Genomic DNA, 16,240 nt, shown 5'->3' with positions numbered 1-16,240 from the left:
GTCCTCATGGGGCTTAAAATATATTTGTCCTTAAATGTATATTGTTATTTCATAAAATTACAAAGCCCTATAGGGCAGGAGCTGAGTATGATTATTCAACGGATGTTATTATTCAGTAGGTGCTTAATTTTTGTTATTGGTGACAAATGCTCCAATTATCCCAGGTGGAAGTGGTAGTTGTCCCTGCCTTCTCTACTTCCCTTCAAAACCTCTCTCTTACTCCTAGCATCTGGTTTTTATAGAACCAGAGTTCCTAATCCTCAGGACAAGAATAGGTAGGGCCAGCTTCATGGGTGTCACACATGCAGTCACACAGGGACCTGTGCTTAGAAGGGCCCTGTGCTTGGTGTAATGCTCTGCTGTTACCATCTTGAAATTCTTAATAATTTTTTTAACAAGGAGCCCCCCAGTTATGTAATCTGTCCTGAAAACCTAGTTGGGGATAGTAGCCAACATAGCTTTAATGTCAACACCATCAGTTTGCCAATAGGCTCCTCTTCAGTATGCCTTTACTCCTGCTCAAATGCAGAAAAATAGCAGAAAAATAGGGACATAGTTTGAAAGATATCTTTATATTTGAAGTTATTTATATTCTGTTGTGCCTAACAGTGCTATGTCTTAAGATCCAATAGAAATAACAATGGCTCTAATATAATAATGTCATGTTTGTTCACCTAGACTACGCATCTTTACGTTCAGTATGGCAATGGGTCTTAAAAGGTGAGACCCCACCAAGGGCATGAGCATCACCTGGGAACTTCTTAGAAGTGCAAATGCTTGGACTTCATCCCAAAGTAACTGAATTAGACATTCTAAAGGCAGAACCCAGTTATCTGTGTTTTAGGCCCTTTAGATGACTCTGGTGTATGCTGAAATTTGGCAACCACTGAGTTATGGCATTGTCATCCTCTTGAGAGCACAAGTCTGTCTCCTACTGTGTCTCAGCCAGGTGGAGATTATTTAATATAGACCCACTGAAGGACAACTGGCAGATATTTGGGCTTAGAAACTTTGATTTAATGAGTTTGTATGAATAGAGGGGAAAACAGCAAAACTGATTTTTTTCTCTTGGCAAAGAATTTGTTTATCCTGCTCCTTTGAAGTCAGAACCAATAATATAGAAGGGTTTGGTGGCTACAGCTTGACGTCCGAGTGAAATAAAGAAGCCTTCTTTTAATTGCTCTCTTGAACAGACACATTTTGGAGACAACACCATAGAGTGCTATTGCAGAAGACAGATACTAGATCTTAAGACCCCACTGTCACATTTTACAAATGAGAAAATCAAGGCCCAGAGAGTAAAATAACTTTACAGAGATCACTCAGATATCAGACATTCACTAAAAGAGAAAGGTTTATTAAGTTAAAAGTCAGAATCACCTTGCTGATTGTTTGGTGCCCCTCATGGCTGGGCACTTAGAGAGGCAGCCACCCTATCCAGAATCTCTATTAATTGCCTTGATGTTGAGCATTCATTTCCTCCCTGTCTACTTTTAGGTACTTTTAGGTAGAACACACACATTTTTTTAAGAAACAGCCTTCATATTCTCCACTTTTGAATGCCCAGTTTTTTCTGTGCAGTTGGACAGCTCACCTAAAGAAGACAAGGTGGTAACCAGGCTATGTAGTTTACTGACTGTCACCCTTTGAGAGGAAGATGAGCCCTGCTTATAGGTAGCCATGCTCAGCTTCAAGCTGCTTTTCTCCACACCTGGTTCTCGTTTGTAACACCGAAAGCATTTCATGCTTATTAAGCATCATCTGGTCCCAATTTTTAAACCACAAGTTTGGCTTGGTTTGTTTTTAATAAGCGGTTACAACAGAGTCCACCTTTTCAGTGTGATGATGTCTCTTAAACCTAGCTATTGGCATCTTGGAGATTTAAATTAATATGGCTGTTGGGGGGTTGGGGTTAAAAACATTAAAGACACGAATCCTGAAATTTGGCTTTATCCTGCCTAGGTATGATGCAAATTTGTTTTCAACACGTGTATTTGAAGAAAAGGATGACCAAGTTTAAAGGGAATTTTGTAATGGTCTCTATTTTTACATGGTATTCCATGTCTCCATTTTTCTTCTCCAGTTTTGAATTTAAAGAATTTCTAGATTTTATACAAAAGCAATCTGGGGAGATAAAGTCAATAGAATTCTTCATCATTGCTCAATCTGTAAGTATTTTGCAATTAGTGTCCCTTAGTTTTTTGACAGTCAGTGGTTTCTTTATATGTTATTTTGTCACTGCGCTTGGCCAATATAAGAGAGCAGAGTTAAGACATTCATCTTTAAGAAGAGTTAGGATTCTGTTGGTTCCAAGTTAAATATAATTGTAAAGTCACAAGATTTTTAAAAGGTGTGTAACTGATAGTTAAATCTTAATAGGATTTTCCAGCCTTCTTTAGAATATATTTTTAAATGCCCATTGATTGGTATTAAATGCTCATAACCATTCATGTATTTTTATTTTAAATTTATTCATTTATTTTGAGAGAAGGCAGGGAGGAGGAGAGAGAGAGGGAGGGAGAGGGAGAAAGAGAATCCCAAGCAGGCTCCCCACTGTCAGTGCAGAGCCTGATGCAGGGCTCCATCTCACAAACCACGGGATCATGACCTGAGCCGAGATCCAAGAGTCAGACACTTAATGGACTAATCCACCTGGGCACCCCACTATTCATGTATTGAACAGGGATATTTTAAATCTAACATGTGAAATTCCTTGATGTTGAGTTAGTGTCATAGGTTTGGACCAGCCTGGTGCAAGTTTGAAGCTATCTCAATTCTCTTCTTTTAAATCAGAGGTTAACCTGAATTGATAGAAATGTTTACTTCTTCTAAAATAAGTGTAATTGATATTTTCAATTTCTATCTTCAGAAACAGCCCTCATATGAATGACCAGTAACCAAGTCTAAATCATCTTCCTGTGTGATTTCGAAAGTTTAGCCCTCTCCACAACTATTTCCAAAAAGCTCTGAAACATGCTTATATGTTTCACAGATCTGTCCTACCACAGCCTTTACTCCACCCTATTCTGATTTAATTGTCTAATATCATCAGCTCTGAGCTACAATAGGTAAAGTTCTTATCTATCTCTTTTTAAATCTAGACACTGTTCTAGAACAGTGTCTGGCCTATGATAGATACTAGATTAATCTCTTGGGTAATCAATTGAATGAGTGACTAAATGAATGAGTGAATGCATTGCAAACATATGCTATTTCATCCTTAAAATTCAAAATGCAGCTTTTATATGAAAGAGAAAAGTAGGGAAATCACATGAATAAATCTAAATTTACTTCTTATTTCTAGGGACTGTCCCTAAATTACCATTCAGTAATGATATATTAATTGAATGTATATGGTCTAATGATCATTGCAGTGATTCCTATAGATAGGGGACTTTTTTTCATTCAGTGTTTATGAATTCCTATATGATATTTTGCCTGCAGCTGATCTCTTAGTATATTTTCTCATGGGAAAAGTAGAAATTGTATTTTTCCTTCCTGGTGGATTCTGCAAATTAGAGAAGGGATATAAGAACTTTACAAGTGTTCAATACCATGTTATATTTTTGTTCCTTTTAGAAAAGTCTGAATTAATGACTAAAAGAGATTACAAAAGAAATTGCTTTTTTACATATGTTCATGCTTTTATAATTCAAATTTCCAGGTTTAAAAAGCAAAAGACCAAAGATAGATTCTTCCTATCAATGATCAGACTTTGTGATAGACTCCTCTGTAAGTGCTATCAATAATTACCCTGCAGTATAAGTTAAACTCTTGAATCTTTGAATAAAATGTTTCTGCTGCTATCTCCTTATATCTTCAGCAATTGGCATTCAAGGCATTTCTTATCTCTGGTGAATTCACATATTTTCAAAACTGCTTCTTCTGTCAATGTTTACCATACCTTTCAGGGTGATTTTAATCCCAATGAGAAATAGAATTGCCTTTCTTTGAGAAGGATTCAGATTCTAGATGTTAGCTTTTGTAAATTCTGCTGTCTTCTACATTTACTATATCTTTCAGGAAAATCCTAATCTTTATCAATCTCACATGTCAATGGCCCATATAAAAGCAGTGTTTAGTCAGCCCACAATATACAAGTATCTTTATTTAACCTAGAAGGAATCAGAGTTTTAACAAAGCACTGAACAGATATGTTACAATATCTTCTCAAACAGTATGATGGCTTCCTGTATTCCTACCCACAGACTCAACTATTTTTTTACTGACCCTTCTTGGTATCTTACATTCTTTTTTTTTTTTTAACATTTCTTTTTTTTATGTTCTTTATTCTGTCCTTTTCTAGCACGTAAACAAAATGTTTATTTTTTATTTATGTGTTTATTTTTTTCTTTAAGTGTGTGTTTTTTTTAAGTTTTTAATTAAATTCCAGTTAGTTAATATACAGTGCAACATTAGTTTCAGATGTACAATATAGTGATTCAAAACCTCCATAAAACACCCAGTGCTCATAACAGCAAGTGCACTCTGTTATCGCCATCACCTAATTTATCCATCCCCCACCAACCCCTCTGGTAACCATTAATTTTTTTCTCCACAGTTAAAAGTCTTTTTGTTGCCTTGTTTCCCTCTCTCTTTTTTTCCCCTTTGTTTGTTTTGTATCTTAAATTGCACATATGAGTGAAATCATATGGTGTTAGTCTTTCTCTGACTTATTCCACTTAGCATAGTACTCCCTGGCTCTATCCATGTCATTGCAAATGGCAAGATTTCATTCTCTTTTATGGCTGAGTAATATTCCATTGTGTATATAAACTACATCTTCTTTATCCATTCATCAGTCGATGGACATTTGGGCTGCTTCCATAGTGTGATTATTGTAAATAATGCTGCTATAAACATCAGGGTACATGTATCCCTTTGAATTAGTATTTTTGTATTCTTGAGGTAAATCCTGAGTAGTGCAATTTCTGGATCATAGGGTAGTTCTCTTATAACTTTTTGAGGAACCTCCATATTGTTTTCCAAAGTGGCTTCACCAGTGTCCATTCCAGCCAAGAGTGTATGAGGGTTCCCCTTTCTCCACATCCTTGCTAGCACCTGTTCTTTCTTGTGTTGTTGATTTTAGCCTATCTGACAGGTGTGAGGTGATATCTCATTGTAGTTTTGATTTGTATTTCCCTGATGATAATTGATATTGAGCATCTTTTCATGTGTCTGTTGACCATCTAGATGTTTTCTTTAGAGAAATGTCTATTCATGCCTTCTGCCCATTTCTTAATTGGATTATTTGCTTTTTGGCTGTTGAGTTTTACAAGTCCTTTATATATTTTGGAAAATAACCCTTTATCAGATATGTCATTTGCAAATATCTTCTCCCATTCCATAGGTTGCCTTTTAGTTTTGTAGAATGTTTCCTCTGCTATGCAGAGGCTTTTTATTTTGATGTTGTCCCAATACTTTATTTCTGCTTTTGTTTCCCTAACTTCTGGAGCATGTCTAGAAGAAGTTGCTCTGGCTGATGTCAAAGAGGTTGCTGCCTGTTTTCTTCTAGTATTTTTATGGTTTCAAATCTCACACTTAAATCTTTAATCCATTTGAATTCATTTTTGTGCATGGTGTAAGAAAGTGATCCACTGTCTTTTGTGTGTGTAGCTGTACAGTTTTCCCAGCACCATTTGTTGAAGAGACTGTATTTCCTGTCAGATATGCTTTCCTGCTTTGTCAAAAACAAATTAACCATATAGTTGTGGGTTCATTTCTGGGCTCTCTATTTTGTTCTATTAATCTACATTTCTATTTTTGTGCTAATACCACACTGTTTTGATCACTACAGCTTTGTACTATAACTTGAAGTCTGGAATTGTGATTCCTCCAGCGTTGCTTTTCTTCTTCAGGGTTGCTTTGGCTATTCGGTGTCTTTTGTGGTCCCATACAAATTTTAGGATTGTTTGTTCTAGCTCTGTGAAAAATGCTGGTGGTATTTTGATAGTGATTGCATTAAATGTGTAGATTTCTTTGGTATAGACATTTTAACAATATTTGTTCTTCCAATCCATGAGCATGAAATGTTTCCCCATTTCTTTGTATCCCCTTCACTTCTTTCATCAGTGTTTCATAGTTTTCAAAATACATGTCTTTCAACTCTTTAGTTAGGTTTATTCCTAGACATCTTATTTGTGGTGCAATTGCAAATATGATTCATACCTTAATCTCTCTTTCTGCTGCTTCATTAATGGTGTATAGAAATCCAAAAGAGGTATCAGAATGGATAAAAAAAACAAGATCTATATGCCGCCTAAAAGAGACTCATTTTAGACCTAAGGACACCTGATTATTGAAAGTGAGGGGATGGAGAACCATCTATCATGCTAACAGAAATCAAAAGAAAGCCGGAGCAACCATACTTATATCAGACAAACTAGATTTTAAAACAAAGTCTGTAACAAAAGATGAAGAAAGGCATTATATCATAATTAAGGGGTATACATCAAGATCAAACAATTATAAATATTTATGCCCCCAACTTGAAAACCCAAATATATCAATCAATGAATAACAAACATAAAGAGATTCATTGATAATATGATAATAGTAGGGGACTTTAACACTCCACTGACAACAATGGATAGATCATCTAAGCAGAAAGTCAATAAGGAAACAATGGCTTTGAATGACATACTGGACTAGATGGGCTTAATAGGTATATTCAGAACATTTTATCCTAAAGCATCAGAATACACATTCTTTTTGAGTACATATTAAACACTGTCCAGAATAGATCACATACTGGGTCACAAATCTGACCTCAACAAGTACAAAAAGATTGAAATCATTCCATGGATATTTTCAGACCACACCGCTATGAAACTTGAAGTCAAGGACAAAAATTTGGAAAGCTCTGAAATTAAAGAAGAAATTTAAAAATACATGGAAGCAAATGAAAATGAAAACAACGCAGTCTTAAGAGGGGTGTACATAGAAATACAGGCCTGGGGTGCCTGGGTGGCTCAATTGGCTAAGCATATGACTCTTGATTTTGCTCAAGTCATGATCTCACAGTTTGTGAGTTTGAGGCCCACATCAGGCTATGTGCTGACAGGGCAGAGACTGCTTGGGATTCTCTCTCTCTCTCTCTCTCTCTCCCCCCCCCCTCTCTCTCTCTCTCGCCTCTCCCTCTCGCCTCTCTCTCTCTCTCTCTCTCTCTCTCTCTCTCTCTCTCTCTCCACTCTCCAAAATAAATAAATAAGCTTTAAAAAAAGAAAGAAAGAAATATAGGCCTACCTCAAGAAGCAATAAAAGTCTCTAATATACAACCTCACCTTGCACCTAAAGAAGCTAGAAAAGGAACAGAAAATAAAGCCTAAAGCCAGCAGAAGAAGAGAAATAATTATGATTAGAGCAGAAATAAGTGATATAGAAACAACAATCCAGAACAGAGCAACAAAACTAAGAGCTGGTTCTTTGAAAGAATTAATAAAATTGATAAACCCCTAGACTTATCAAAAAGAAAAGAGAAAGGACGCAAATAAATAAACTCATTACTGAAATAGGAGAGATATAGCCAAAACTTCAGAAATACCAACAATTTTAAGAGAATATTATGAGCAATTATATGCCAACAATTTGGGCAAACTGGAATGGATAAATTCCTAGAAACATAGAAACTACCAAAACTGAAACATGAAGAAATAAAAAAATTTGAACAGACCCATAACCAACAAAGAAATTGAATCAGTTATCAAAAATATCACAACAAAGTCCAGGGCCACATGGATTCCCAGGGGAATTCTGCCAGACATTTAAAGAAGAGTTAATACCTATTCTTCACAAACTGCTCCAAAAAATATAAAAGGAGGGAAAACTTCCAAACTTCTTTTATGAGGCCAGCATTATCTTGATTCCAAAACCAAGCAAAGACCCCACTAAAAAGGAAAATTACAGGCCAATATCTCTGATGAACATGGATGCAAAAAATCTCAAGATACTAGCAAATTAAATCCAACAGTACATTAAAAGAATTATTCACAGAGTGCCTGGGTAGCTCAGTCGGTTAAGCATCTGACTTTGGCTTCGGTCATGATCTCACGGTTCAGGAGTTCGAGCCCCATGCTGGGCTCTATGTTGACAGCTCAGAGCCTAGGGCCTGCTTCAGATTATGTCTCCCTCTCTCTGCCCTCCCCCCACTCATGCTCTGTCTGTCTCTCTCTCTTAAAAATACATAAACATTTTTAGAAAAAGAATTATTCACCACAATCAAATTGAATTTATTCCTTGGCTGCAGGCATAGTTCAATATTCACAAGTCAATCAACGTGATACACCACATTAATAAAAGAAAGGATAAGAAACATATGACCCTCTCTATAGACACAGAAAAAAAAAACATTTAACAAAATACCACATCCATTCTTGATAAAAACCCTCAAAAAACTAGGGATAGATGGAACATACCTCAGCATCATAAAGGCCACAAAAGACTCACAGCTAACATCATCCTCAATGGGGAAAAACTGAGAGCCTTTCCCCTATGGTCAGGAATAAGATGAGGATATCCACTCTCACCATTACTATTTGGCATAGTACTAAAGTCTTAGCCTCAGAAGTAAGACCACAAAAAGAAATAAAAGGCATCCAAATTAGCAAGGAAGAAGTCAACCTTTCACTATTTGCAGTGCACATGATTACTCTATGTAGAAAACCCAAAAGACTCCACCAAAAAATTGCTAAAAATAATACATGAATTCAGAAAAGTCACAGTATATAAAATAATTCTGTTGCATTCCTATATACCAATAATGAAGCAGCAGGAAAAAAATCAAAGAATTGATCCCATTTGCAATTGTACCAGAAACAATAAGATACCCTGGAATAAGTCCAACCAAATAGGTAAAAGATCTGTACTCTCAAAATGATAAAACACTTACGACAGAAATTGAAGAGGACACAAAGAGATGGAAAAGCATTTATACTCATGGATTGGAAGAACATATATTGTCAAAATGTCTATACTGTCCAAAGCAATCTACACATTCAATGCAATCTCTATCAAAATAACACCAGCATTTTTCAGGGAAGTAGAATAATCCTAAAAGTTGTATGGAACCACAAAATATCCCAAATAGCCAAAGCAATTCTGGAGGCATCACAATTCCACATTTCAAGCTATATTACAAAGCTGTAGTCATCAAGGCAGTGTAGTATTGGCACAAAAACAGACACATAGATCAATGGAACAGAATAGAAAACCCAGAATTGGACCCACATCTATATAGTCAACTCATCTTGGACAAAGCAGCAAAGAATATCTAATGAAAAAAAGACAGTCTCTTCAGCAAATGGTGTTGGGAAAACTGTACAGCAACATACAGAAGAATAAAACTGGACCACTTTCTTTTATGTATTCATTGTTTGGTTGCATGTTGTTTAGCTTCTATGTGTTTGAAGGATTTCCATTTTTTTTTTTTTTTATTGTGGTTGACTTCTAGTTTCATAGCATTGTGGTCAGAAAAGTTGCATGGTATGATTTCAGTCCTTTTGTATTTGTGGATGACTACTTTGTGACCTAATTATGTGATCTTTTCTGGACAATATTCCATGTGCACTTGCAAAGAATGTATATTCTGCTGTTTTAGGATGGAATGTTCTGAATATATCTATTAAGTCTATCTGGTCCAGTGTGTCATTCAAAACCATTGTTTCCTTGTTTATTTTTTGTTTAGACAATCTGTCCATTGATATAAGTGGGGTGTTAAGGCCCCCTACTATTATTGTTTTATCAATTAGTTCTTTTATGTTACTTATTAATTGTGTTATATATTTGGGTTCTTCCATGTTGGGTGCATAAATATTTACAATTGTTATATATTCTTGTTGCATTGTCCCCTTATGATTATATAATGCCATCCTTTGTCTTTTTACAGTCTTTGTTTTATTTTTAAACAGTTTAAGATGTGCCTGGTACATATTTTTTAATGTTTATTTATTTTTGAGAAAAAGAGAGCAAAGGTGGGAGGAGAGAGAGATAGAATACCAAGCAGGCTCTGCACAAAACCTGTCAGCACAAAGCCTGATGTGGGGCTCAGTCTTACAAACCATGAGATCATGACCTGAGCTGAAATCAAGAGTTGGACACTTAACCAGCTGAGCCACTCAGGCACCCCACAGTCTTTGTTTTAGAGTCTAATTTGTCCAATATAACTATTGCTACTCTGGCTTCCTTTTGACATGTTTCTACACCCCCTCACTTTCAATCTTCAGGTGTCTTTAGGTCTAAAATAAGTCTCTTGTAGGCAGCATATAGATGGGTCTTGGTTTTTTATCCATTCTGACACCCAATGTCTTTTGATGGTGCATTTAGTCCATTTACATTCAAAGTAACTATTGATAGCTATGTATTTATTGCCATTTTATTCCTTTCTTTCTCACTGTTTCTGGAGATCCTCTCTGATCCTTTCTCATCTTTGTCACTTTTGGTTTCTCCTTTGCATCTAAAGAGTCCCTTTCATATTTCTTGCAGGGCTGCTTTAGTGATCACAAACTCTTTTAGTTTTTGTTTGTCTGGGAAATTCTTTCTCTCTCTTTCTATTCTGAATAATAGCCTTGCTGAATAGAGTATTCTTGGTTGCAAATTTTTCCCCTTTAGCACTTTGAATACATGATGCCACTCCCTCTGGCTTGACAAACTTCTGTTGAGAAAAGTGCAGCTAGACTTATGGGTTTTCCCTTATAACTTCTTTTTTTCTTGTTGCTTTTAAGATTGTTTATCACTATCTTTTGCAAATTTAATTGCGATATATCTTGGTGTTGGCCTGCTTTTATTGATTTTGATGGGACTTCTCTGTGTCTCCTGGATCTGGATGTCTGTTTCCTTTCCCAGATTAGGGAAGTTTTCTGCTATTATTCCTTGAAATAAATTTTCTGCCCCCTTTTCCTTTTCTCCTTCTTCTGGGACTCCTATATTAATGTTATTACATTTGATGGAGTCACTGAGTCCCCTAAGTCTGTTCTCATGTTCCATAATTTTTCTTTCTCTCTTTTTTCAGCTTCATTATGTTCCTTCATTTTGTGTTCCATATCACTAATTCATTGCTCTCCTTCTTCCAGCCTTCTGTCCGTTGCATAAAGCCTGTTTACAATCTCATTTGTTGCATTCTTCATTTCTCATTGATTCTTTTAACTCTTTTTTAACTCTTTTAACTCTGTGGTAAGGGTCTCTCTGATGTCTTCTATTTGTTTCTCAAATCCAGTTGTCTTCTTTTCTTATGATTGTTGCTTTAAATTCTCCATCAGGAATGTTACTTATATCTGTTTCACTTAGACCTCTGGCTATGGCCTTATCTTGTTCTTTCATTTAGGATAAATTCCTCCATCTTGAAGTTTGTCTAAGTCTCTGCTTTCTTCTTCGTGTTAGAAAAGCCAGTTATGTCTCTTGCTCCTAAAAGTAATGTCCTTATGAAGAAGAAGTCATGTAGTTCCCAGGGCCTGGAGCTTCAGGGAGTGTCTCTGGTGTGTGTTGCATGTGCTATGCTTTTGTCTTGTGGCTGCTCCATCCTTCAGGCCAGTCGTCTGCAGAGGTTCTCCTTGCCTGCTGTGGGCAGTGTTTGGTCCCTGGCCTGAATGTGGTGACTTTTAACTAGGTATTCTCTGGTCTGTGAAATGAGACCTGACACCAACTCCACCAGAACTGAGGCCCTGTAGAATTCTTTACTTGGGAGATGTGGTATGGAAAGGGTTTTGTGCTGGTCTTCTGGGGGAGGAGACTGCTGCACTTAGACTGAAGTACCCTTGACTCAGAAGGACAGTCCTGCCAGAGTACAGAAAGATGGGACTTAGCAAGTTAGGCAGTCAGTATCTGCACTGAGCTGCTTCCCACAAGTGGCTATGTATTTATAATGAGGGGTGGAGGAGGGAGATGGCTCTGGCCAGTGCCTTTGTTCCCAGAGAAACTTCTCCATGAACACTGCCTCTCAGAGATGTACTCTAAGAAGAGCTGTAATCTCCCCATAGTGTGCCTCATGGAAACATCACTGTTTCCATGCTGTCTGTTCCCAGGATTTTTGCCTGCCTTCTCTCCAGACACAGTGCAGTGCCCTCCAGGCTCTATGCCAGCCACCCCTGCTGATCTTTAAAACTCCAGGCTTAAAGCCCCACTCATTGCAAGAACTCACAAAATTCATCCGCTGTAATTTTCCAAACCAATGGCTTTGGGGAAACATTCTCCTTGTGCATTCCCCCAATGTGCTTCTCTCTGTCTCTCTCTGTCTCTTTGTCTCTCTCTCTCCCTCTATCCCTCTATCTCCCTCTCTCCCTCTCTCTCACTTCCTTCTCCAAGACCACAGCCCTCTCCCCTCTGCAGCACCCATGATCCATTTTTTCCCTAAACCACATCTCTGCACTTCCTACATTCTTGGTGTGGCCTCTTGTCTCCCTTTAGTTGTGGAGTTTGTGCTGTCAGTCTTCATATCAATTTCTGGGGTATTTAGAATGATTTGATGATTATCTAGCTGTTTTTAAGAGTTCTCCTAGTCCACTGCTATCTTACTCTCCTATGTCTTATTCTTTTTTTTTCTTGGCCTTTTAATTTTTCCAGTTTCATTGAGAAATAATTAACATATATCACTGTATAGTTTTACAGAATACAACATAATAGTTTGATTTTCATATACTGTGAAATGATTACCACAATAGATTCAGCTAATATCTATCTTCTCAGATAAGTACAATAATAAGAGAAAAAAAGTAAAAATTTTTCCTCTTGTGATGCGAACTCTCTTAATAACATTCCCATATATAATACAGCAGTATTAGCTATAGTTATCATGTTGTACATTACATCCCTCATACTTACTTATCTTATAACTGGAAGTTTGTACCTTATGACCACCTTCCTCCAATTCTCCCTTTACACATCCCTCTGCCTTTGATAACCACAAGTCTGATCTCTTTTACTAATTTTGTTTTTTTGTTTTTGTTTTATGATTCCACATATAAGTGAGATAATACAGTACTTGTTTTTGTCTGGCTTTTTTCATTTAGCATAATGCCTTCAAGGACTGTCCATGTTGTTGCAAATGGTAGGATTTCCTCATTTTTTATATATATCATATATATGTGATATACATATCACAACTTCTTGATCCATTCCTCCATTGATGGACACTTGTTTCTGTATCTTGGCATTTGTAAAGGATGCTGTGATGAACATGGAAGTGCAGATATCTTTTCAAGTTAGTGGTTTTGTTACTTTTGGATATATCCCCAGAAGTGGAATTGCTGGATCATATGTTAGTTCTATTTTTAATTTTTTGAGGATCCTCTACACTGTTTTATATTGTGGCTCTACCAATTATACCAACAGTGCACAATTGTTCCCTTTTCTCCATATCCACACCAACATTTATTATCTTTTGTCTTTTTGACGATGGCCAGACTAACAGGTGTGAGGTAATCTCATTGTGGTTTAAATTTGCATTTTTCTAATGATTAGTGATGTTGATCATCTCTTCATATACCTTTTGTATATCTTCTTTGTAAAAATGTCTATTCAGGTCCTTTGCCTGCATTTTTTTTAATGTTTATTTATTTATTTTGAGTGAGGGAGAGAGAGGGAGAGAGAAAGAGAGAGAGAATGCAAGCAAGTGGAGGAGGTGCAGAGAGAGAGAGAGAATCCCATTCAGGCTTCATGCTGTCAGCACAGAGCCCTATGCAGGGCTCAATCTCACAAACCATAAATTCATGACCTGGACTGAAATCAAGAGTCAGACACTTAACTGACTGAACCACCCAGGCACCCCTCTTTTCCCATTTTTACTGGGTTATTTGGCGGGGGGGGGGGGGGGATTGCTATTGAGTTATATGAGTTCCTTCTATATTTTGGATATTAACCCCTTATAAGATACATAGTTTACAGATATTTTTTTCCCACTGAACAAGTTGTCTTCACTTTGTTGATAGTTTCTTTTGCTGTGCAGAAGCTTTTTAGTTTAATGTAGTCCCACTTGTTCATTTTTTTATTTTTTTGCTTGTGCTTGAGGTATTATATTCAAAAAATTATTACCAAGAGACCCACATCAAGGAGCTTTGTTCTTATGTTTTCTTCTAGGAGTTTCATAATTTCAGGTGTTACAGTTAAGTTCTCAATACATTTTGAGTTAACTTTTGTAAGTGGTACGAGATATGATCCAGTTTTATTCTTTTACAAGTAAATATCTGATAATCCCAACACCATTTATTGAATATATTGTTTTTTCTCCATTGAGTATTCAAATAATTAGTTGACCATCTATGCATGAGTTTATTTTGGGCTCCCAGTTCTGTTCCACTGGTCTATACGTCTGTTTTTTATTCCACTACCATACTGTTTTCATGACCATAGCTTTAATATAGTTTGCAATCAGGAAGTGTGATGCCTCTTGCTTTGTTCTTCTTTCTCAGGATTTCTTTGTCTATTCAGGGTCTTTTGTGTTCCACACAAATTTTAGGAGTGTTTTTTCTACTTCTGTAAAAATGCCACTGGAATCTTGATAGAGATTACATTGAATCTATAGATGGCTTTTGGTAGTATTGACATTTTAACAATATTACTTCTTCCTTTCCAATTCTGATACCTTTTATTTTTCTTTTTTGCCCGGTTTCTCTAGCTAGGACTTTCAGTACTATTTTGAATATGAGTGGGGAGAGTGGCCATTCTTATCTTCTTCCTGATTTGGGAGGAAAAACTTTCAACCTTTCACCATTCAGTGTGATGTCAGCTGTGTGTTTGTCATATATGGCCATTATTCTGTTGAGATATGTTCTTTCTACACATAATTTGCTAAGAGTTTTTATCATGAATAGCTATTGAATTTTGTCAAATGTTTTTTCTTCATCTTCTGAGATGATCACACGATTTTTTTCTTTCATTCTATTAATGTGATATACCACATTGATTGATTTGAGTATGTTGAACCATCCCCTACATCCCCAAGATAAATCTCACTGGCTCATGGTGAATGATCCTTTTAATGTGCTGCTAAATCCAGTTTGCTAGTATTTTATTGAGAATTTTTGTATCTATATTCATCAAAGATATTAGTTTATAGACTTTTCTACTACTGTCTTTTCTGGCTTTAGCATAAGAATAATGCTGACTCATAAAATGAGTTTGGGAATGTTCCCTTCTTTTTGATTTTTTGGAAGATCTTGATAAGGGTTGGTATTAATTCTTTTTAAATGTTTGATAAGATGCTGAGGGAAGATGGTGGCATAGGAGGACACTGAGCTCACCTCGCTCTGCTGATTGCTTAGATTCCACCCACATCTGCCTAAATAACCCAGAAAACTGCCAGAAGACTAGCAGAATGGACTCTCCATAGCCAAGCATAGACAAGAGGCCCATGGAAGAGGGTAGGAAGGGCAGAGAGGCAGTGCGTGCTACAGGGACTGGTGGAAGGGAGCTGAGAGGTGGAGGGGCAACCCACCCAGCAAGGCAGAGCCCCCCAGTCTGGCTTGCAAAAGCAGAGGGGCCAGACTGCATGAGTTCTCACAGCCAGCGGGACTTAACATCTGGAATGTTAAAAGTCAACAGCTCTGTTCTCGGAGAGTGGGGGAGGGCAAGAGGACACCAGGAAGGAGAGTTGCTGAGCCCTGGAAGACAGAGTTCAGCTCAGCAGGGAACAAAGGTGCTGACAAGCTATATCCCTCTCCCATCCCCCAGCCAAAATCCCAAAGGGAACCAGTTCCTGTCACTGAATTTGCTTCCACCGTGCAAACACTCAACATTGTGCTTCTGTGGATCCATCCCTCCAATGGGTCTACCTCCCTCCCGGTGCTGCAGGGCCCCTCCCACAGGGGACCACCAACCACAAAGTGAACTAAGCCTGCCCCTACCACCCCTGCACCCTGCGGAAGCACCACAAGCCTGGCAGTGTGCAAGTAGCCCAGACAGGAGCCACACAACTCCACAGTGAGTTCTGCCCCTGGAACAGGGGAAGATAAGGTACACACCAGTCTAATTGTGGTCCCAGCAGTGGGCTGGGGGCAGACATTGGGTCTGACTGTGGCCCCGCCCTGCAACACAAGTTACTCCAGACAGCACAGGGGAAGTGCCCTATAGTTTGGAGCCACCTCAAGGACTACCCAAAATGACAAAACAGAAGAACTCTCCTCAAAAGAAACTCCAGGAGGTAGCGACAGCTAACAAATTGATCAAAAATGATTTAAGCAATATAACAGAACAAGAATTTAGAATAATAGTCATAAAATTAATTGCTGGACTTGAAAAAAGCATAGAGGACAGC

General features: G+C 37.4%; 1 long non-coding RNA gene across 1 annotated transcript in view; it reads left to right on the top strand.

Moving 5' to 3' along the window:
• The first annotated feature begins 1,943 nt into the window (after positions 1 to 1,943).
• The window catches only part of LOC131504493 (uncharacterized), a 35,332-nt gene continuing 21,035 nt past the window's right edge, over positions 1,944 to 16,240 (top strand). Inside the window, exons 1-2 of the long non-coding RNA XR_009258022.1 lie at positions 1,944 to 2,168; positions 3,665 to 3,732. This is a non-coding gene — a long non-coding RNA (uncharacterized LOC131504493). The remainder of the gene's footprint in view (positions 2,169 to 3,664; positions 3,733 to 16,240) is intronic.

Source organism: Neofelis nebulosa, chromosome 1 (genome assembly GCF_028018385.1).
Source record: "Neofelis nebulosa isolate mNeoNeb1 chromosome 1, mNeoNeb1.pri, whole genome shotgun sequence".
In the NCBI taxonomy this organism is placed as follows: domain Eukaryota; kingdom Metazoa; phylum Chordata; class Mammalia; order Carnivora; family Felidae; genus Neofelis; species Neofelis nebulosa.
Note: the sequence above shows the minus strand (reverse complement) of the source record. Positions and strands in the feature narration are given on the sequence as shown.